Source organism: Callospermophilus lateralis, unplaced genomic scaffold (assembly GCF_048772815.1).
Source record: "Callospermophilus lateralis isolate mCalLat2 unplaced genomic scaffold, mCalLat2.hap1 Scaffold_408, whole genome shotgun sequence".
Classification (NCBI taxonomy): domain Eukaryota; kingdom Metazoa; phylum Chordata; class Mammalia; order Rodentia; family Sciuridae; genus Callospermophilus; species Callospermophilus lateralis.
The window spans coordinates 156,203-179,524 of NW_027514360.1; the positions used below are offsets into that span (position 1 = coordinate 156,203).

Consider the following 23,322-nt stretch of genomic DNA (forward strand, 5'->3'; position numbering starts at 1 on the left):
ATAAAAGAATAAATGTAACTAGAAGAGTGGATAAGCAAATAGGAAAAAAGAGTGAACCCTATATTATAAAGAAACACACTTCATTAACATTGGATTCATATCGAGTTAATTATCAACTCAAAAGACATAGATTAAAATACTCAATTAACAAACAAGACCCAAATGTATGTTGTCTACAAGAAACACAGCCTGACATGCAACAATGTTCACAGAATAAAACTGAAAGAATAGAGAGATATTCCATGTAAATGGAAGCCAAAAAAAGTAGTAGCTATTTGCAAATTTGATAAAGGTGACTTTCAACAACAATTACTCAAAGTTAGCAAAGAAGGTCACAACCTACAGCTAAAGGGAAAAATCCAACAACAAGGAAAATGGCTGTAAATATTTACACGTGAGTGGTAGTGCAACCAATTTTATAAAATAATCACTATTCATCCTAAAGGGACAGAAGGACCCAATAAAAACAGAAGTGTGGGTGACATTAATACTAATCACCAGTGACTGGTTAGGTGGACAAACTTTCCTATATATTCAATATAGGAAACTTTCAATAACTTTCCTATATATCACTTTTACTTTTTTATCATGACAATATAATATTTGTCTACGCACTATTTCATCTGACAAGAACAGAACTCATAATTTGTTAGCAATAAAAAAACTTTCTTTATAATAGATCATATATTAGAATACAATGCATGTCTTAGTAAATACAAAAACAAATAATTCCATTTATCCCTTATCATATCACAATGGATTGCTATTAGAAAACAACACATGCAGCCTTTTTAACAAGTGGGTCTGGGATAAAAATACCCAAACTCATGAAGAGGAAAATCAACTCAAGAGTGGATCAAAGATTTAGGAATTACCCAAGATACTCTACAGCTACTAGATAAAATTTTAAGCTGAACTTTTCAACATATTATCACAATCATCAATTGTCCTAATAAAACTCCTAAAGCATAAGACATAAAACCAAGAATCAATAAGTAAGATGGCAAAAGATTAAAAACTTCTGAATACTAAAGGAAACAAATAAGAGCATGAAGACAGAGGCTGCAGAAAAGGAGATCTTTGCCACCTGATCCACAAATGTGGGTTAATATTCAAAATATATAAAGAACTCAAAAAACTTATCACAAACAATTAATAACTCACAGAATAAATTGAAAAACACTAAAGGTATCTTTCTAAAAAGAATTACAATTGAACAATAAATATATTTTAAAAAGTTCAACATATCCAGCAGTTTGGAAATACAAATAAAAACTACATTGAGATTTTATCTCATTCTCTTCAAAATGGCAATTATCAAAAACACAAATAATAGTAAATGTTGCTGAGGATGCAGAAGAAAGGTACACCCAACTCTTCCATTGCTTGGTATAGATACAAAAGATTTAAAATCAGCATATTTTAGGGATGTAGCCACATCAGAGTTTATGGCAGCACAATTCAAAATAGAAAGGCTATCAAATGAAGCCTAGTTGCCAATCAACAGACTAATGTATAAAAAAAAATGTGGCATATGTGTGTGTGTGTGTGTGTGTGTGTGTGTGTGTGTGTATATATATATATATATATATATATATATATATATATATATATATATATATATATATATATATAAATAAAATGAAGCTCTACTCAGTAAGTCATCAATTGAAAGAAATAATGGCATTGGTTAGTAAATGAATGGAACTGGAAAATGTCCCACTAAGAGAAAGTAAATATCCTGCTCAGACTCAAAAAGTCAAAGGCTGAATATTTTCCCTTCCATTAAGAAGGTAGATAAAAATAAAGGGAAAATGGGGGGTTCCCTAAAAACAGAAGAGAGGTCAGTGGAGTCGAGGAGGAGATTAGGAGGTATGGAGGGACTGCTAGAGGAAGTGTGGTGAAATGAATCTGAAAAAATTTTCCTTTGTACACTTAAGAATATATCACACTGAATTTGACCTTTATATCAATGATGCACTAATTAAAACAACTACAAGTAAATACAAGAAAGAACAGTGGAGTAGAATTGGAAAATTGTATACCATGCTTGTATGATTATTTAAAAATGAACCTCAATATTATATGTGAAATGATGATCTAATTAATAAAAAGAAGCAAACAGTGAGTAAAACTATAGAAATTGCATGGACACTTGAAAAATGAATAATACAGTTGGGTCACTAATAAAATTAGGGGAGGGAAGTTTTAAATAAACCTGAGAACCACATGAGAATAAAAACACAACATCTATACATTTATGGGTTAAAGTAAAAGCAGATCATTTTTGTTATTTGTTTTTTTTCTTTTATTGAGACATTATATATGTGTGTGTGTGTGTGTGTTTATATATATATATATATATATATATATATATATATATATATATATATATATGATAGTGGGGTTCATTATAACGTATACAGAAATGCATATAACATATTTAGACAAATCTCACTGCCCAGTACATTTTCTATCCCTTCTGATATCCCTCCACTAATCCACCAAAAGCAGTTGTATGAGGGCAGTTTATACTAAGGGCTACCTCCATTTAAAAATCTAAGATATTTCAATTTAAAAACCTCATGATGCATCCCAAGTTCTAAGAAAAACTTCAGTAAATGAGTTCTAAAACCAATACAAGAAAAGAATTAATTAAAGTCAGAGCCAAAATTATAAAATAGATAATTTTTTTAAAACACATAGTAATAATGAAACAAATAGTTCGCTGTTTTTTTTTTTTTTTAAGAGAGAGAGAATTTTAATATTTATTTTTTAGTTTTCGGCGGACACAACATCTTTGTTTATATGTGGTGCTGAGAATCGAACCCGGGCCGCACGCATGCCAGGCGAGTGCGCTACCACTTGAGCCACATCCCCAGCCCCTAGTTTGTTGTTAAAATGGTAATTTGGCCTTGGAAGATACAGATGAATAAAGCTAGAAACAAAAAGTGAAATATTAAAACAGATATCACTGAAATCCAGAAGTTCTCTAGAGACTATTAGAAAATTTATATTTCAATGAATGGGAAAAATTTAGACTATTTTAAAGAATAAAATTGAAAGATAAATAAATCTAAGTGATATTAATGAAATATGTCATAAAATGTTGAATCAAATAGATAGAGAAAAACATAGCTCAATAATAAGCAAGAAGGTTGAAGCAATAATAAAAAGCCTTATGGACCAGAAGTTCAGAGGTGAATACACGGCTAAATTTTATCAGATATTTAAAGAAGAACTGATATTAATCCCCCATTACATTTAAGAGCAAAGGAAAGATGCTTCCAAAGCAATTCTGCAAAGTATTACCCTGACTGGAAAAGTGAATATTGGACAGAACAAGGAAAAAACTAGATATCAACAGACTTGAGAAACATAGTATAAAAATTCTCATAAAATTTTTGCAAACCACATTCAACAACACATTACAAAATAACATACATATCAGGCATCGTGGTATAGGTGTATACTCTCAGAAAAGCATCAGGTTGTTTGAGGAACACTGTAATTTCAAAGGCAGCCTGGGAAACTTAGTGAGATCTGTTATCAAAGTGAATAATAAAAGGTGCTGGTGATGTGGCTCCTTCGTACCATGCTCCTGGTTTGAGACTCTAGTCACATGACAAAGCCCTGAGAGATTAGAAATAGGAGAATTTTATTAAAAGATAAAAAAGACCAAGTATATCAAATCCAAAGCCAATAGTAAAATGAAGAACATTTTCTCTAGAATCAAGAAACACACAAGAATGTTCATTGCCACCAATCTCACTAATTACAGTACTTAAAATTTAGAAAAAAAGAAAGAAAAAGGATTCAAATAGGAAAGTTAAAATGTTAAATTATTTCTATATGCAAATGATGTAGTCCTATTCTTAGAAACCATAAATAATATATTATGAAAATTCTACTTTGATGAATGAATTAATCAGAGTAACAGGATACAAAATAAACATATAAAAATAAACTGTCTATATACCATAGGAAACCTAGAGAGAATAAAGCAAGAGTAATAGTTCATTCAAATAACTTTAAAAATAGGTAGGAAAAACCCTAAACAAGAAAGTGAATGACCCCTTCAAGTAATATTACACATTGATGAAAAGGAAAATAAGAAAAAAATAGGAAGTAAAAAGATCTGCTATGTTCATAGATAAGCAGAATTAATATTGTGAAAATGGGCATAGTACCATAAATGAGTTATAGATTCCATGTATTCCCATTCAAATTCAAATGGTATTGTTCGCAGAAATGGGGGGAAAATAACTACTTCTAAATTTGTATGGAAGAAAAACAAACAAACAAAAAAATACTTAGACAAAGTGATACTGATCATAAGATAAACAATGGATAAACTACAATGCCCAATTTCAAAATATAAAGCAGAGCCATAGTAATAAAAACCATCGTCCTGGTGTAAAGAAAGACCCATAGACCAATGGATAGAAGAGAAGTCAGACAGCAAACCCACACAGGTACAGTCATGTGATACCAGGCAAAGACACCAAAAACATATTTTGGAGAAAATGTGACAGTTTAGAAATAGTGTTGGAAAAACTAGATAACCGTATGTAAAAGAAGAAACCTAGATGCCTATTTTTTAACACTATACAAGAGTTTATTCAGAAAGAACTAAAGACATATGTACCAGACTAGAAGGTTTACAAATGCTAGAAGAAAATATAATGAAAACACTTCAGTATGTAGGCAATAACTTCCTGAATAGAGCCCCCTACAGCTCAGAAAATAAGAGCAACAATGGATAAGAGAGGGTGCATCAAACTGAAAAATTCCTGCATAGTAAGTGAAACACAAAACAGTAAGAAGTGGTAGCCTCCAGAAATGGAGAAAAGCTTTGCCAACTCTCTTCTGACAGAGGATTAATATCCTAAAAATATTAATGCAAATATCTTAACACCAGAAAAACAAAAACCTTTTCATTAAAGAGCAAATGCACAACTAGTTCTCAAAATAAGAGATACAAATGGCCAACACTTCAGGGAAAAAAAAAAACCCATAATACCTTTATCAATCGGGAATATGCAAATCAAAACAATATCAAGCTCCCATTTCCACTATTCAAAAAAGCAATCATCAAGAAGGCAAATAATACTGGGAAGATGAGGAGAAAAATCTCCTATATGTGAATGGCAGGAACATAAATTACTATATCCCTATGGAAATTCATATGAAGGCTACTCAAAAACTAAACACAGAACTACTTTGTTATTCAAATATACTACTCAGTACTTACCAGAAAATATTAAAGTCAGCTTATTTTAGAGATACACATATGCCCATCTTTGCCATGACACTATTAATAATAGGCAAGTTATAGAATCAGGCTAGATGCTAGTTAATAAAAGAATGGATAAAGAAAATGTGGTATATATACACAAAGAAGATTTCTATGCATAGAGAACAACAAAACTAATTTTAGGAAAATGTATAAAACAGGGAAGCATAATGTTAAATAATATAAGCCAGTCTCAGGAAACAAGTATCATATATTTCTCTCACATGGAAAACTAGAGGTGGAAATGTTCAACATAAAAATAGATGAATAATAAATTTTATCCATTAGCATACATAAAATTGGGGGTATGGAGGAAGGAATGTTAAAGATAGCATTAGGGGAGTATATTTGATCTATATGTATGTAAAAATATGCCACTGTGAAAATTCTGTATAATTAATGTGTATCAATTTTTAAAACCTGATCATCTTTTTTAAATTTTTACAAGTTCATTTATTTTTCAGTTATCATGTTCACTACCACTATTACTCATTTGTTTGGATTTGTATTTTTTAATAGCAGTACTATTTATATATGCATATATATTTATTTTATTGATTTCTTTTTAGTTATATGTGACAATAGAGTCCATTTTGATATAATCCAACAAGCACTGACCATCAACATATTAAGTCTATATTAATTGTTACTAAATATAAATTACTTGAAGCTTTAATAGGAACAGAAGCAAAGAAAAGAATGATTTCTTAAGCATCTAAAATATGCCACATTTGTTTATTTTTCTATTCATTATAATAACAAATGATTGTGATTGTAATCCCAAACCCTGCCTCCTAGTCATTCAAGGATGTCAAGAGTAAATAATAGACAAATATAACACATTATTCTATTAACATTCCTATGTTTGGCCTAATATTGAATTGCTGCTCTTTTTAATTTCAATATTTCTTATTTTAAGTATCAGCCATCTTGACTCTCTTATTCAATCTGGACACTTGACTTTCCCTTCATAAATGAATTCTTTGTATGCATCCACTTTTCTCAACTTCATATTCATAAAGCAGTTCTTTTTCCTTCTTTTCTATTTCTTTCCTTCTATAAGGGCACACTGAAGAACTGTTTAACCCACCACTTTCTGGCAATGTTAATTCTGTACATATACCTCACCTGTTGCTCTCCTTGTTTTCTACTATAACCTTGTAGCCATATTTCTTTCTAGCATGTTTTTCTTCCTGGAAGATGATATGTTAAAAACATGGAAAGATTTTTTTTAACACATTACCTTTGATTCAGGTGATGGAATTGAAGGACAATCATTCTTTATTCTGATTGCCTGCACAAGTGTGGTTTCAAGTATTTCCTTCTTTCGACTCGAAGGTTTACTCTTGTCAGGTAAATTTCCACTCTTTTGGTTCCCAGTGTCATATTTTACTTCTGACAATAAAAACAAAATAAAGAGTATATAAAAATTCTGTAATTTAAAGTCAATAAGCAGCACAATTTCAGGCAGTCTTCACATTGCTTACCATCCTTCATGGATTGTCTGGAAGCTTCAATAAATTCTCCTCCTTTTTCTGGGATGTTCTAGGAAGGAAAAAAATTAAGGGATAATAAGAACCAAAGATGACAAAATAATTATTATTCTCCACTACTATAGGATACAACAGAATAAGCATTCTGATGTATACTTATTCCAAACTAAAGGCACCAGGGAAATTCCAAATTCTATAAAAATTAATTTAGGCTTGAGTATTGTAAGTCATTTAAGAATGATTTAAAAACCACAGTTTTTAAATGAAAACTGATACAAAAAATCCTTCAATAAATATATTTCCTGTACAGTTAGAAAGCTGTTTCTAATGCAATTTGTCTTTCACTATGTATTTCACAGCCCATTGTTACTTCCAGCCCCCATGATCCTCAAGTACTTGAGAGAATAGTGATACAAAAAAGCATTTTTTTAAAAAAAAATCAACATAATTCTTTGAAATGGATTCTTAGCAAATATTCATATAAAATATAAGAAAAAATATAGCTTAATTTTCAGCAGTAACATCTTAAAACACAAAATTCAGAGCAAGAACATGAGGTTTTTTACAAAAGATCACTTTACCTTAATATGAGCTTCATAGCTGCCCCCAACCATTGCAAACAAGGAATCATCTGAGTGTGATTTTTTGATAGATCTTTAAAGCAAAAATGGTTAACAAAAATGGTGAATAGTTTTCTGTTTAAAATAAACTCTGTTTAATTTAAGGTATAACTTATTAAATGGTATTTCCTGATTGATATAATTAAAATATAACCTCCAATTAAAAAAATAGCTTGTATTCACCTCTTTGTGACTCTACTGCTGTGAATCTATAAAATATTCAATATAGATATTAAGGCACTCTTAGTTCCAATTCAGAGCAATAGTCAATACGTGAGCAGAAACAGATAATAATTTGTTCTTGCAAATTGCCTGTCTTGAAGGCTGAATTTAAAACCCAAGTAATGGCTGATATTTTTTTTTTCACCTGAACTGAAACAAACCTCTGGTAACACAAGACAAGATAACAAGAGGCACAGTTCTCTCCCATGGATATCCAGGAGTCAAATACTAAGCAATGTTGTTTTACAGGATGGAAATCACCAATAATAATACACTATTTATTCCCTCTACCCACAAATAATGCACAGAGTTCTCTGGAACTTTAAAAATTATTGAAAGTTAAAAAGTGAATATATATGTTATTTAGAATACCTTTGTCAGAAACATTGAAATAAATTATAAAATTGATTTTTCCTGTATAGTTCTCACTTTATTCAGGTCCTCATAAACTAGCAAGCCCTTTAAGACCTTTCCAGGAACTCAGACACTCAGGGGGAAAGACTTCCAGAAAAGCAGAATCTTGGTATTTGTACCTCTGTTTCCCTAGCTATTATGTAAATATCCTCCTTCCTCTGGGAATCCATTTCCCAGTCACTCATCTGCAAAACTCAGTGGCAGTCTCTAAACTTGAAATCTACATCCCTTGAATATTCAGATTCTTGACACAGGTTAAACTAACTGGAGTCTCAATCATTGGCCTGTCTGAATACCTTTCCAAATACTGAACTGAAGCTTTTTAATAACTTTCCCTGTCAATCACTCCTTTGCCCAGCACTACATGTACATTTTAAGGACATCAGCAATTTGGAAAGAAAGAAAAGGTGAATGAAAACCTGTTTTGTGCCACAGATCCATGTATTCTAACAATTTCCACAGTCTGTTTCACTAGTCTCTAATCCATTCTTGTATCACAGAGATGAAAACAGGCAAAATACAAGCTATTAAGACTTCCTCTAAATTTTGTGTTAATATGCCATTATAGAGAGCTTTTAATATACTGTGTCCTTCATTCCTGTTTTGTGCTCATCAAACTAATCATAAACCCTAAGATTTTGGTCTCTTTTTAAAAATGCTTATTCCTACCCAACACAGTGTTGTTACTCTTGGTGAATACTAATATAGCCCTTTCCTTCACTAGTTAAATTTTGATTCTCCACCAGTATGTTCACTTAAAACTTCTAGTCTTGTCCTCTTTAGTTGGGTTCTTATAGTCAATCTTCAATCTATTATTTTAAAAAAATCACCTTAAAAATGATAAGCAGAAAATGTACTGAGTTCAGAATTAAGAAACTGGAGTTTAAATCTCATTGTTGTCATTGTTTGTACCCAGAAAACTCCCTTTAATATATTTAAGTTTAAGGATCATCCTCAAAACTATCATTTGGCTGGCATGTAGAACACATGCTGAAAGACTAGAAGGTTTCTAAAATTCCTTAAAATTCTGAAATTTCTAAACTTTTGATCTGTCAAAAGAAAAAAAAAATATTCAATTGACAAAACAGAAACACAAAGAGAACAAAACAGAAAATACAAATAGAAATTAAATAAAAGGTTATAGTCATAAAAAAGAAAAAAAAAGTAAAAGTCTTCATAAAATTGTTAGGGGTAGTAATTGAAGAGAAACTAACTGGAAAATCAGGAAGTAGAGAAATAAGAATGTCCTCTAAGGATTAATATAAGTAATACAACATTGTCTAAAAAGTGTTATTCTTAACTTCCAGTAAAATAATTTCTCTACAGCACTTGCCTGATATTCTTGTTTATTAGAAAACATGAGGCATAGCTCTGTGAGATTTTCCACAAAAGCTTTTGATATATTAAAAAAAAAACCTGATTACTAGTTTGAACTGTCAATATCAGGACAAAATCTTGGACTATAACCTGGCTTATCAGGTAAAATATAAATCAGAATTAACACACAACTGCCTTTGACTTTCTAAATTGATGATACGCAATTTGAAAGTTAAAATGTGAATATATATGTTATTTAGAATACATTTGTCAGAGAAATTGAAATAAATTATAAAATTGATTTTTCCTGTATAGGTCCCACTTGGTATTAACCTGTACAATGAAACAACACAATGGAGTTGTCATCTAGGTAATACTACAGCCTAAACACAGGCCTGAAACTTATTAATTACACAAATATGAAACAAATAGTCAACCTCTATGAATGACAGCTCTTTATTAGTAATTAACAGATTACAATAGTACAGATACTTTCAAAGTGCTTATAAAACAACTTCAGGAAACAAGTGTTAACTGAATGTGGTGTCTGTCCCACACTAGAATACTCAACAAATCCTTCTACCTTCACTCTCCACTTAGTTAATAGACATTTTTTATTTAAAATCTATAAATTCATACCTTCTTAATGAGTCATCTTTAGGACTTTCTTTCACTATTAAATAAAACAGTAAAATATACAATTAATCAAAAACAGAAATATAAAATATAAAATTTTACGACTCTGACGTTTTGTTGTAAAATGTTCTTCCAGACAAAGACTCGGAGAAATTTTTAGAATTAATATTAATTGTATTTCTGACAGGTAAGTAATGAATGCATTAACAACACCTATGACTCCTACTTTGTACTTATCAAATGCAAGGAAGAAACAACAGGAACTATAAAAGTTTGATACTTAAAAGTAAATCATTGGTCCCATAATCATAATCCTTAATAAAAGTTGCAAAAATGAAAAAAAAAAACATTATTGTTGTCAAATAAAGTAGCATAAATATGTAAGTGTCAAACAAGGAGAGACATGATGGTGAATTAGCAGGAAGTGGATTTCCTCACAGATCCACCATATGGGACTCAGAGAGTGAGAAAACTGCTTCTCTGTGAGGTGGGAGATAAAAGCATGCCACTGATACTCAATACTCAATATTGAACAGAGAGACCTTGAAAACTGGGGAATTTGGGGTATATCAGAAAAAGATGAGAAACAGAGCTAGAGCTTAGGATCTTGATGTGAGTGGGGGAAATCAGTACATTAAGACAAAAAAAGACTGAAAAGTGATGTAGACAAGGGACTAGGGTTGTGGCTCAGTGGTAGAGTATTTGCCTAGCATGCAAGAGGCACTGGTTTCAATCCATGTAAAATAAAATAAAGATACTGTGTCTACCTAAAACTAATTATATATATATATATATGAATGAAAAGTGCTGCAGACAGTCTTGGAATGCAGAATGTGGGACCAGAAGGTCAAGCTATTCTACTCATTAAACTGTGGCATGAAAGTCATTACCGGTCTGCCTGGAATGTACAGAGAGTTGAAGTTGGAGACATATTTAAACATCTGCACCAACTCAGACTGAGAATTTAGATCCATGTGTTGGGGCTCAGTCCGATATATAAATCTGACAGACACCATCCACAAGACATAAACTGAGCCTAGCAAATCAGGAGAATTTCTGGCATGGACAGTATTTCTCCTGGGGGTAATATTAGACAGATAGGCCAAAGAGAGCCTGTCCTCCTCTCTTCCCTTGACATAGCTGTGCCCAAGACCAGTGGCAGTTGCTTCAAAATCTCAGTGAGCAGAAGTGATGGACCTTGGTGCTTGAGGGCAGACCTAAGGAGGTAAGAAAGAACAGTACCCTGAAAAAACAGTACTGGTAAAGCCTGGCTTCCCTGTACCATGAATGTAGCCCTGGGGAGAAAAGTAGAGTAAAGTCCTAGGTGTGCATTGATTTATTTATGCCCAGTAACTACCCATGAAGTGAAACACATGGGGGCAAAGACAGGAACTCACTGCCTCCCCTGAGAACATATTGTAGAACCTAGCATGACCTATACCCTGGGCATGGAGCTGACAGCACCTTTCACAGCTCCCCATACCATACCATGGAGAACGGAAACTGAGAGATGGAAAGACACTTTGGAAGAGACAGCAAGCACATACTTTCAGTAACAATCCTGTTTTTTTTTTTTTTAACTTTTTAGTTTTAGTATGTGTACTGATGGATACATGAAGGACATTCAAACACTTGTACATATTTGTTCATGCTTTCTCATTTGTACTATCCTGAAACATATTTATTTTTCCTTACTCTGTTGTTAAGGGTTAAAGTTTTCAATTAGCCTGTTTTGGATTGAGTTTGTGTTCTGTTTCAAACCTTTTATTTCTTTTTGTTTCTATTTCTTTTCTCTTACAAACAGTCAAATTCCGTTATTCTCACTTTACTCTTTATTTCTTTTACTTGTTTTTCCTTCTTCCTCATAAACAATACATCGTATATCAATTTGCTTCTGCCCTACTCACATCCTGAAACTGCTAATTCTTTTCTATCACCATTGCTTTTTTCTTCATAATGAACTCTATTTTTAATTTCTCCCAGAACTCTTGGTTTATAAAACTCCACACACCACCACTAATGCTAAAGCAACAATTAATACAATTGAAGCTATAGAAAACACCTACTCTTTTATTTTATGAAAGACATGTCATGATTACTTACTGTCGTTACTGATATAAATTGATACAGTTCTGTTTATTATGCCAATTAACTTTGTGTGAATATAAAAATTAAGTATGCAATTTAGTTCTATATTTTTTATGCACAGCTGGTTGCAATTATTTGGATCCCCCCCCAACCTGTGAGCCACAAGATATCTACAGGATCACTAGAATTGCACAGAATAGAAGTTTTGTTGCTAGAGATCCATTTTGATACTTGAATAGACATACAAACAATATGAACAAGAAAGGGAACAAAGCATCACAAAAAAACCAGAATGACTCAAAATCAGATTCCACAAAAACTACAGTGAAGAAAATATCAGAGAAGGAATTTTGAAAGTTTATATTACAACTGATCTATGAGATAAAAGATAATGTAAAAAGTAAAATCACAGAGAAGACACAAGAAGTAAAATATCAATAAGGAAATAAAAGTTCTAAAGAAAAATCATTCAGAAATTTTCAAAATTCAGAAATCAATAAACCAAATTATAAATGCAATGCAAAGCATCACCAATACACTAGATGACTTATAGGACAAATATTCAGGTAATAAAGAAGTAGTGCATAATCTTGAAAATAAAGTTCATCATGGAGAAAAGATGTTACCAAACCATGAACAGAATTTAAAAATATATATATGGGATAATAAGAAAAGGCCAAATTTAAGATTCACTGTGATAGATGAAGGTATTGAATTTCAAAACAAAAAATGAAAAATCTTTTCAATGAAATAACTGAACATTTCCAAAATCTTAAGAATGAAATGAAAAATCAAACACAGAAGGTATATACAACTCCAAATGTATAGAATTACAACACTCCTAGCCACAATAGTATGAAAATGCCTAACACACAGAATAAGTATAGAATTTTACTTATAATAGAATTTTAAAACCTGATAGTGAAAAATGATTGGTCATATTCAGAGGCAAACTGATCCAGATCTCAGCTGATTTTTCAAAGACCCTAAAAGCTAGGAGGTCTGGAAATAATATATACTAAGCTCTGAAAGAAAACAGATTCTGCATAGAATACTAAATTATATCAGATTTTAATATGAGATAAAAACTTCCTATTATGGAAGTTTTTGTTTATTTGTCTATTTTGTTTATTATAACAAAAGTTAAAAAAAATCACAACTAGAAAGCTGGCATTATAAAACCCAATAAATATTTTAATAAGAAAAAATAAAATACACAAATAAAAAACATACAGAAACTAAAACTAACAGAATAGTTAATCAAAGTAGAATCTATTTCAACTTGATAACTAGAAATGAACCACAATAACAGGAAACATAAATCATCTCTCAATAATAACACTGAATGTTAATGGACTCAACTCATCAACAGACATACACTGGCAGATTGAATTGAAAAAAAAAAAGAACCCAACAATAGCCTGTCTCCATGAGACTCACCTCTTAGAAAAATATATACACAGACTAACTGTGAAAGGATGGGGAAAACATATCATTCACATGGATGTTATAAACAAGGTGTATCTATTTTCACATCTGACATAATGGACTTTGAGAAAAAGTTCATCAGAACAGATAAAAAATTCCATTTTCATACTGCTTAATAGAGTAATACAACAGAAAGAAATAATAGTGGTAAACATATATGCTCCAAACTATGAAGCATCTAAGTAATCAAAGAGCTCCTTCTCAATATCAATAATCAAACAGATCACAACACAATAATATTGGGAACTTTAAGATGTGTCTCTCATCACTAGAAAGACCATACCAACAAAAATTAAATATAGAACTAAAATTACAATAAATAATTTAGACTTAACAGAAATGCACAGAATATTTTACTCATCAATGACTGAATACATTTTCTTCTTAGGTGCACAGGGAACATTTTCCAAAATAGACCATATTTTAGTACATAAAGAAACATTTCACAAATACCAAAAATAGCGCTAATGCCTTGAACTCTGTCAGACCATAATGGAATAAAACTAGAAATCAACAAGATGAAAATTTTTAAAAAAACTAACACTAGGAGACTAAATTCACTATTGAATAATGAACAGATAGATGAACAAATCAGAGTTTAAATAAAAAAATTAAATGTAAATGAGAATAGTGATACAATATATAAAAACCCTTGGGACACTATGAAGGCAGTTCTAAGAGAAATTTTTATAGCATTGAGCCATACATTAAAAGAATAGAAAGTTACTGAGTACAATAATCTAATATTATATCTTAAGGACCTAAAGAAAAACACAAAAATCAGCAAAATAAAGGAAATAATAATAATCAAGGAAATTGATAAAATCAAGATGTAAAAACTGAAAAAGAAATGAATCAAAAATTTTTTAAATGAACAAAATTGATAAATATTAACAAAGCTATCAGAGAAAAATGAAAAGTACCAAAAACTCTGATGAAAATGGAAAGATCAGCACAGATACCACTCAAACAGAGTATAAATAGAAGCTATTTTTCAAAATCTATTCCCCAATAAGCTAGAAATTCTAAAAGACATCAGTAAATTCCAGGAGACATGAGCTACCCAAATTTAACCAGAAGTATATAGAAAATTTAAAGATATCAATTTCAAATAATGAGAATAAAAAAGTCATCAAGACCCTATCAACAAAGAAAAGCCTAGGACTAGATGGATGCTCAGCCAATTTCTACCAAACCTTTAAAGAAGAAACAATACCAATCCTTCTCAAATTATTTCTTGAAATTGAAAAAGAGGGAATTCTTCAAATTCATTAAATGAAGCCTATCTCACACTGATATTAAGTTCAGACAAAGATTCATGAAAAAAAAGAAAAATTCAGATTAATATCCTTTATGAACATAGATGCAAAAATCCTCAATAAAATACTGCTAAATCTTATACAAAAATAGATTTCAAAAAATAGTGCACATGACCAAGTAAGTTTCATGCCAGGAATGCAACACTGATTCAACAAATGGAAATCAATAAATGTAATTCATCACACAAATAGATACAGAGATGAGAACGCTTGATTATCAAAATAGATGCAGCATCTATTTTTACATAATACCCCATCCATTCATGCTTTAAACACTAGAAAAAACAGGAATGAAGGAATCATACCTCAACATTGTAAAAGCTATACATGACACACTGAAAGACAACATAATTATAGATGGAGAACAACTACAGAATTTCTTCTAAAAACTGCAATGTGACAAGGATGCCCACTTTCACTACTTCTATTAGTACACAATGCAAGTCTTAGCAAATACAAAATGTAGAGATAATACTCTGCCATCTATTGGATCATAAATGAATAAAACTACAGAAGACCAAATTCATGACTGAATGATAAATAGAGAGCTGAACAAATCAGGTCCTTTAATCTCTTGCCAGAGAATTTGGCAAAGGAATGTAATTAAAAGGATATGAATAGGAAAGGAAGGGCTAAAACGAGCACTGTTTGAAGAAAACATGATTCTATATTAAGAAAATCCCCTCAAAAAATACTCACTAGAAAGCTTCTAGAACATAAATGAATTCATCAAATTGCAGGATACAAAAGTACCTGTTTCTATACTCCAATAAAAGATGAGCTAAACAAGAAATTAGGAAAATTATCCTATTCAAAATAGCATAAAAAACACTTGGGAAACAATCTAACAAAAAAGGTAAAATACCTCTACAATGAAAATTACAGAACACTCAAGAAATAAATTGAGGAAGGTCCTAGGGTATGGAAAGACTTCCCATGTTCTTGGATAGGCAGAATTAATATTGTCAAAATTACCATACTACCAAAAGTGCTATAAAATTTCAATGCAACTCCCTTCCAGAGCCCAGAGATGTTCTTCACAGAAACAGGAAAAGCAATAATGAAATTTACTTAGATAAACAAGAGAGGCAGAATACCCAAAACAATACCTAGCAAGAAAAATGAAGCAGGAGGTATCAAAATATCAGACTTCAAATTACACTACAGAGCTATAAAGACAAAAACCAGTATGGCATTGGCAACAAAACAGGTAAGACCACCAATGAAACAGAAGATAGAGACAAACACACATAAATATAATTACCTCATACTAGACAAAGGCATAAATATCATATACTGGTGCAAAGATAGCCTCTTCTACAAATGGTGCTGAGAAAATTTGAAATCCATATGTAGGAGAATTAAATTGAACACTAATCCTCCCAAAATGCACAAAAACTCAACTCAAAGTGGATCAATTACTTAGGTATTAGACCAGAATCCCTGCACCATATAGAAGAATACGTAGGCCCAAAACTCCAACATATCAGCTCAGGAATTGACTTATTAATAAAATCTCTAAAACACAAGAAGTTGTTAGTGGGCCTGACCTTGGATCTACATGGAGGAATGCTCATCTTTCTCATTGTGCAGCAGGGATGTCCTAACATACAACACTATGTTTTGGAACAGAGTATTGTCAGAACACTGGCAAGCACCATTTACCTGCTCCTTTGACAAGAAATTACTCCCCAGTTGGTACAAGGCAGTTGCTAGACTCTTGGTGGCAGGACTCCCATAATATTATGTTTTGTATCCCCTGTGGCCTATCATGACTGCTATACGTAAATTGGAACATAGACACTATGAAAGCTAGTTTTGCTGCATAATATAGCAGAAACAATTATCTGCAACTGTCTTTGGAGGGATTTCTGTATGCCCTCAAGCTCCCAAGAGTAGATGCTGAAAGGGCAGGCCCCTGAACAAAAAGTAAAATCAATTTTCAATGAATGGTGCTCCATCAAACTAAAAAGCTACTTCACGGCAAAGAGAAAAACCCAGAACATGAAAAGAGAGCCAACACAATAGGAAAAAATACCTTTGCCACCTGCACCTCAGAAAACACATTAAATTCCAGGATAGATAAAGAAATAATAATAATAATAACAACAACAACAAAACAGCTTAAAACTAATAATAACACCATCACCAACCACCACCCATTTAATAAATGAGCAAAGAAATTCAACAGGCACTTCACAGAAGAAATACAGATGGTCAACAAATGTATGAAAAAACACATCTACAGAAATTAGAGAAAAGCAGTAAACAGATCAGAGACAGAAAGCTTACAAAGACATTCCAGTGTAGGAGACGGCAAATATGCTCATCTCTTACTTCCAGCTACTTTTTCTATCTTATGTGTGGTACAACCAAAACTTTACTTCCCCTAGGGACAAAAGTGTTGAAAGATGACAACCTTCAGAGTTTATACACTCTTATCCATGCCACATGGTGATAGGGAAATATAGAAAGAAGCACTAGGGAGGTAGCAGCAAGTTGTTATGTAGAAATAGCTGATATGATAAAATATTTAAATAGGCTATGAACTCACTCATGCTTTCAGAATGAGCCAAACATTGTCTCTCCATATAGAAGAAATTCTTTCCCACTTCATTAGAACTATAAAGCAAAACAAAACAATACAACAACAACAAACAAGGCATTTACTCTGAGAGAATCTCCTGGTAGGGCAGAGGAAAGAGCTAAGTGGTAATGTATTGCATAGAATGAAGGAGCTCTGGCTTCAATCCCAACAGTGAAATAAATAATGATGATGCTGCTGACAATGATGGTGATGATGATGATGATGTGGAGGAGGAGGAGTACAAAAGACTTGTACTGTTAAAATTATATAGACTGAGTTTATATTCACCATTCAAAATAAGAGGAGTATTTCAATTCATGCATTCTATTCACATTCTAGTCTTATTTCACATGCCAAGGTAGATGTAAAAGATCTTTTGATGACATTTTTATAAACTATGACTTTGTTAAAAAGTATTTTTTAGTTGTAGTTGGACACAATTTCTTTATTTTATTTATTTTTATGTGGTGCTAAGGAACAAATCCAGTGTTATCATGCGCTAAGTGAGCACTATACTACTGAACCACAACCCCAGCCCAAACTATTATATATTGAGACTTTTAAATTCCATAAAGAAGAGTTTATCTGATCCCAGGAGACCAGGATGGTCCATTTAGTACTGTGTTATACAATATGATGTCAATTTTCTCAATCCTACTCATAAGTGGAAGATGTTTATAGACTCCACACTTCTTCAGCATGCAATCTATATGCCCTCATGTCCTATACTGATGTAAAAAAGTAGTAAAAGTGGAAGACAACAGCTTTAAATGTAGCCCACTCACAGAGAATGTGCCTCAATTTCATGATGTTATGGGTTCAATCACTGGCACCACAAAAGCACTGAGATCTATTTTTTTCAAATATATTTTCCCTTTCCTATTTAATTGTTACCTGAATGATTCATGAACATTTATACATATTCATAATTCTTTTTCTCATTTGTAGTTTTTTTTGGAACTGGGGATTGACCTTGGGGATATTCAACAACTGAGCCACATCCCATCCCTGCTTTGTATTTTATTGAGAGAAAGGGTCTCACTGTGTTGCTTAGCACCTAGCCATTGCTGAGGCTAGCTTTGAACTCACAATTCTCCTGTCTCAGCCTCCAAAGCTGCTGGGATTATAGGTTTATACCACTGAACCCAGAGATTTCTAGCATTATTGAAGCAACTTATTTTTCATAGGTCAATATTTTGACCTACCAATAAAGAAAAGTCCACAACTAGATAAATTCTCTGGCAATTCCTACCAAACCCTTAAAGAAAAACTAACACCAATACTCCTCAAATTATTCCATGAAATAGAAAAGGATGAAACACTTCCAAACTCAGTCTATGAAGGAAGAATAACCCTGATACCAAAACCAGACAGAGATACATCAAAGAAATAAATTGGACAAATATGCCCGATGAACATACATGCATCAACTCTTAATGAAATACTGAAAAAAAATACATTCAAAAACATAGTGCACCATGATCAAGTGGGGTTCATCTCAGGGACACAAGGTTGGTTCAACCTATGGAAATCAAAACAGAATTCATTAATATACTTAAAAAACATAATTATCTCAATAGTTGAAGAAAGAGCATTTGACAGAATACAGCATTCATTCATGTTCAAAATGGTAAAAAAAAAACTGGGGATAATACAAAGGTCACTGAACATCTTATTTCATTTTATTTTATTTTTAAAGAAAGAGTGAGAGATAGCAAGAAAGAGGGAGAGAGAAAGAATTTTAATATTTTATTTTTTCAGTATTTGGCGGACACAACATTTTTGTCTGTATGTGGTGCTGAGGATCGAACCAGGGCCGCACGCATGCCAGGCGAGCGCGCTACCGCTTGAGCCACGTCCCCAGCCTGTCACTGAACATTTTAAAAGCTCTACACCAAAAAACCCAAGACTAACATGATTCCAAATGGAAAAAATGAAACGTTCTTTCTAAAAACTAGAAAAAGACAAGGGGGCCCTCTTTCCCCACTTCTAGTCAACATATGAATATTGAAATTCTAACCAGGGCAGTTTGGAAAAAGAGATTAAAGGGATATGAATATGAAAAGAAGAGCTCAAAATATCCCTATTTGCTGACAACAATATTTTATATGTACAAGACACAAAACTACAAAACAAAATTTTTAAAACTCATAACCACACTCAGCATAGTACAAGGATATAGAATTAACACTCATAAATCAATTATGATCCTGTAACCAAATTATGCATCAGCTGATGAATCACAATGGATTCAAAAAAATTTAAAAAATAAAATAATCAGGAAACAATCTAACAAGTGAAAGACCTCTATTATGCAAATTACCAAACACTAAAGAAAGAAATTGAGGAAGACCGTAGAAGATGGAATATTTCAAATGTTCATGGATTGGCAGAATTAATGTTACCAAAATTGACATACTACAAAAATGCTATAATTTTAATGCAACTCCTATTAAAATGTCAATGATATTTCACAAAGAAATAGAAAAAGCAGTCATAAAATTCACTTGGAAAAACAAGAGGCACAGAATATTCAGAACAATCCTTAGTGAAAAAAAAGTGAAGGAGACAGCAGATATCACAAGATCCGATCTGAAATTATACTATAGTGCTACAAAAATGGCATGTGGCAGAATGTGGCAGAATCAAATTGAACCCCTATCCCTATCCCTACACAAAACTCAAACCTACAAAATGAGAGAAAATCTTTACCACCTGCACCTCAGAACATTAGTCTTCTGGATATATAAAGAATTCAAAACAAACCAGCACAGGAGGTTGAGGATCAAATGTTCAAATCCAGCTTCAACAATGGTGAGGCACTGAGCAACTCTATGTCTAAATAAAATGCAAAACAGAGCTGGGTATGGGGCTCAGTGTTAGAGAACTAGCCTTGCAGGTGTAAGACCATGGGTTTAACCTTCAGCAATACGTCAAAATAAATAAATAAATAATAAACAAGTAAATAAGTAAACTGTGTCCATCTACAACAAAAATAATAAAAATAAAATAAAAATAAAAATAAAACACAGGGCTGGGGATGTGGCTCAATGGTTGACTGCCCCTGAGTTGAATCCCCACTACTTGCCCCCATGAAAAAAAAATCAAAAAACTTAACACACACACAACCCAATATAGTTAATATTCTCTTATAGTGGTCATAAGATGTCAATAAATGTGCAAAGGAACTGAAACCGGTAGTTCACAGAACAAGAATACAATTGGTGAGCAAATATATTTTTTAAATGCTCAATATCCAACCAGCAGTGTATGAGGGTACCCTTTTCCCGCATCCTCACCAGCACTTGTTGTTTGTCTTCATCATGGCTGCCATTCTTACTGGAGTGTGATAGTATCTTAGGGTAGTTTTAATTTGCATTTCTCTGATTGCTAGAGATGGTGAGCATTTTTTCATATATTTGTTGACTGATTGTATATCCTCTTCTGAGAAGTGTCTGTTCAGGTCCTAGGCCCATTTGTTGATTGGCTTATTTGTGTGTGTGTGTGTGTGTGTGTGTGTGTGTGTGTGTGTGTGTGTGTGTGTGTGTTTAGCTTTTTGAGTTCTTTGTATACCCTAGAGATTAGAGCTCTATCTGATGTGTGAGGGGTAAAAATTTGTTCCCAGGATGTAGGCTCCCTATTCACCTCACATATTATTTCTCTTGCTGAGAAAAAAACATTTTAATTTGAATTCATCCCATTTGTTAATTCTTGGTTTTAACTCTTGTGCTATAGGCATCTTATTAAGGAAGTTGGGGCCTAGCCCCACATGAGGAAGATTAGAGCCTACATTTTCTTCCATTAGATGCAGAATCCCTGGTTTAATTCCTAGACCCTTGATCCATTTTGAGTTAACTTTTGTGCATGGTGAGAGATAGGGATTCAATTTCATTTTGTTGCATATGGATTTCCAGTTTTACCAACACCATTTGTTGAGGATGCTCTCTTTTCTCCAGTGCATGCTTTTAGCACCTTTGTCTAATATAAGGTAGTTGTAGTTTTGTGGGTTAGTCTCTGTGTCCTCTATCCTGTACCATTGGTCCACCAGCCTGTTTTGGTGCCAGTACCATGCTGTTTTTGTTACTATTGCTCAGTATTATAGTTTAAGATCTGGTATAGTGATACCATCTGTTTCACTCTTCCTGCTTAGAAGAGCTTTTGCTATTCTGGGTCTCTTATATTTCCAGATGAATTTCATAATTGCTTTTTCTATTTCTGTGAGAAATGTCATTGGGATTTTGATCAGAATTGCACTGCTGGTGGGATTATAAATTGGTGCAGCCAATTTGGAAAGTAGTATAGAGATTCCTTGGAAAACTGGGAATGTAATTACCATTTGAACCAGCTATTCTTCTTCTAGGACTATACTTAAAAGACCTAAAAACAGCATACTACAGGGAGTCAGCCACATCAATGTTTATAGTAGCACAATTCACAATAACTAGACTGTAGAGCCAACCTAGATGCTCTTCAATGGATGAATGGATAAAAATATGTAGCATATATACATAATGGAATATTACTCAGCACTAAAAAATAATAAGATCACGGCATTTGCAGGGAAAAGAATGGCATTAGAGCAGATTATGCTAAGTGAATTTAGCCAGTCCCCAAAAAACAAATACCAAATGTCTTCTCTGATATAAGGGGGGTGACTCAAAATGGGGAAGAGAGGAAGAGCATGGGAAGAAGATTACCTATACAAAGGGAAGAGGGGTGGGAGGGAAAAGGAGGGAGAAAGGGAATTGCAGGGATGGTGGAATGAGAGCCTCTCATTGTTATACAAAATACATGTATGAAGATGTGAGAAAAAAAAAAGAATAGTGCTACCTTAGATTAAGAAGAGAGAAGTGATGGGAGGGGAGAGGAGACGTTGGAAAGATAGGAAGGATAGTAGAATGAAATAGACATTATTATTATTGGTGTATATATGTGAATGCATGATCAATGTGAATCTACAATCTGTATACTCACAAAAATGAGATATTGTATCTCATGTGGTTCAAATGTATGATATGTCAAGGTCATTGTACTGTCATATGTAACTTAAAAAAAATAAAAATTAAAAAGAAATTGTAGTGCAAAAAAAGTACATGTAAAATGGCATAAATTGACATAAACATACTTTATAGTCAGAGATAAAATTGTGCTTTATATGTGTAATAAGGATTATAGTACATTCCACTATTGTCATGCACTTAAAAAATCATAAAATCAATAAAAAGTAGGAAAAAAAACACAAAAATGCTCAATTTCTCTAGAAATTAGAAAATGCAAATTAAAACCTCATTGATATTCCATTCTTGCTCCAGTCAAAATAGCAACTATCAAGAATACAAGTAACAATAAATGCTGGAGAGAATGTGAGAAAAAAAGTTACACTCATACTTTGTTAGTGAGACTGCAAATTGGTGCAAGGACTCTGGAAAACAGTATGGAGATTCCTCTGAAAATTTGGAATGGAAACACCATTCAACTAGTTATCACCCCAGTTGAATCTTGATTTTATTTGTTGCAATTCAGAAGTCTTGTTGAGGAAATGAGTTCCTAAGTTGAAATGATGGAGAGTTGGGCATATATATATATATATATATATATATATATATATATATATATACACACACACACACACACATACACATACACACATACACATACACACACACACACACACACACACACACACACATATACATACATACCTATATATATCCAAATGACTTTAAATCAATATACTACAGCCACATCAATGTCTACAGCAGCCCAATTCACAATAGTTAACTAAGGAAACAACCTAGGTGAGCTTCAGCAAATGAAAGGTTAAAGAAAATGTGCTACATAT

At 32.5% G+C, this 23,322-nt stretch overlaps 1 pseudogene; it reads right to left on the bottom strand.

The window, feature by feature from the left end:
• Positions 1-23,322, bottom strand: part of LOC143386551 (teneurin-4-like) — a 183,576-nt pseudogene that overhangs the window by 22,842 nt on the left and 137,412 nt on the right.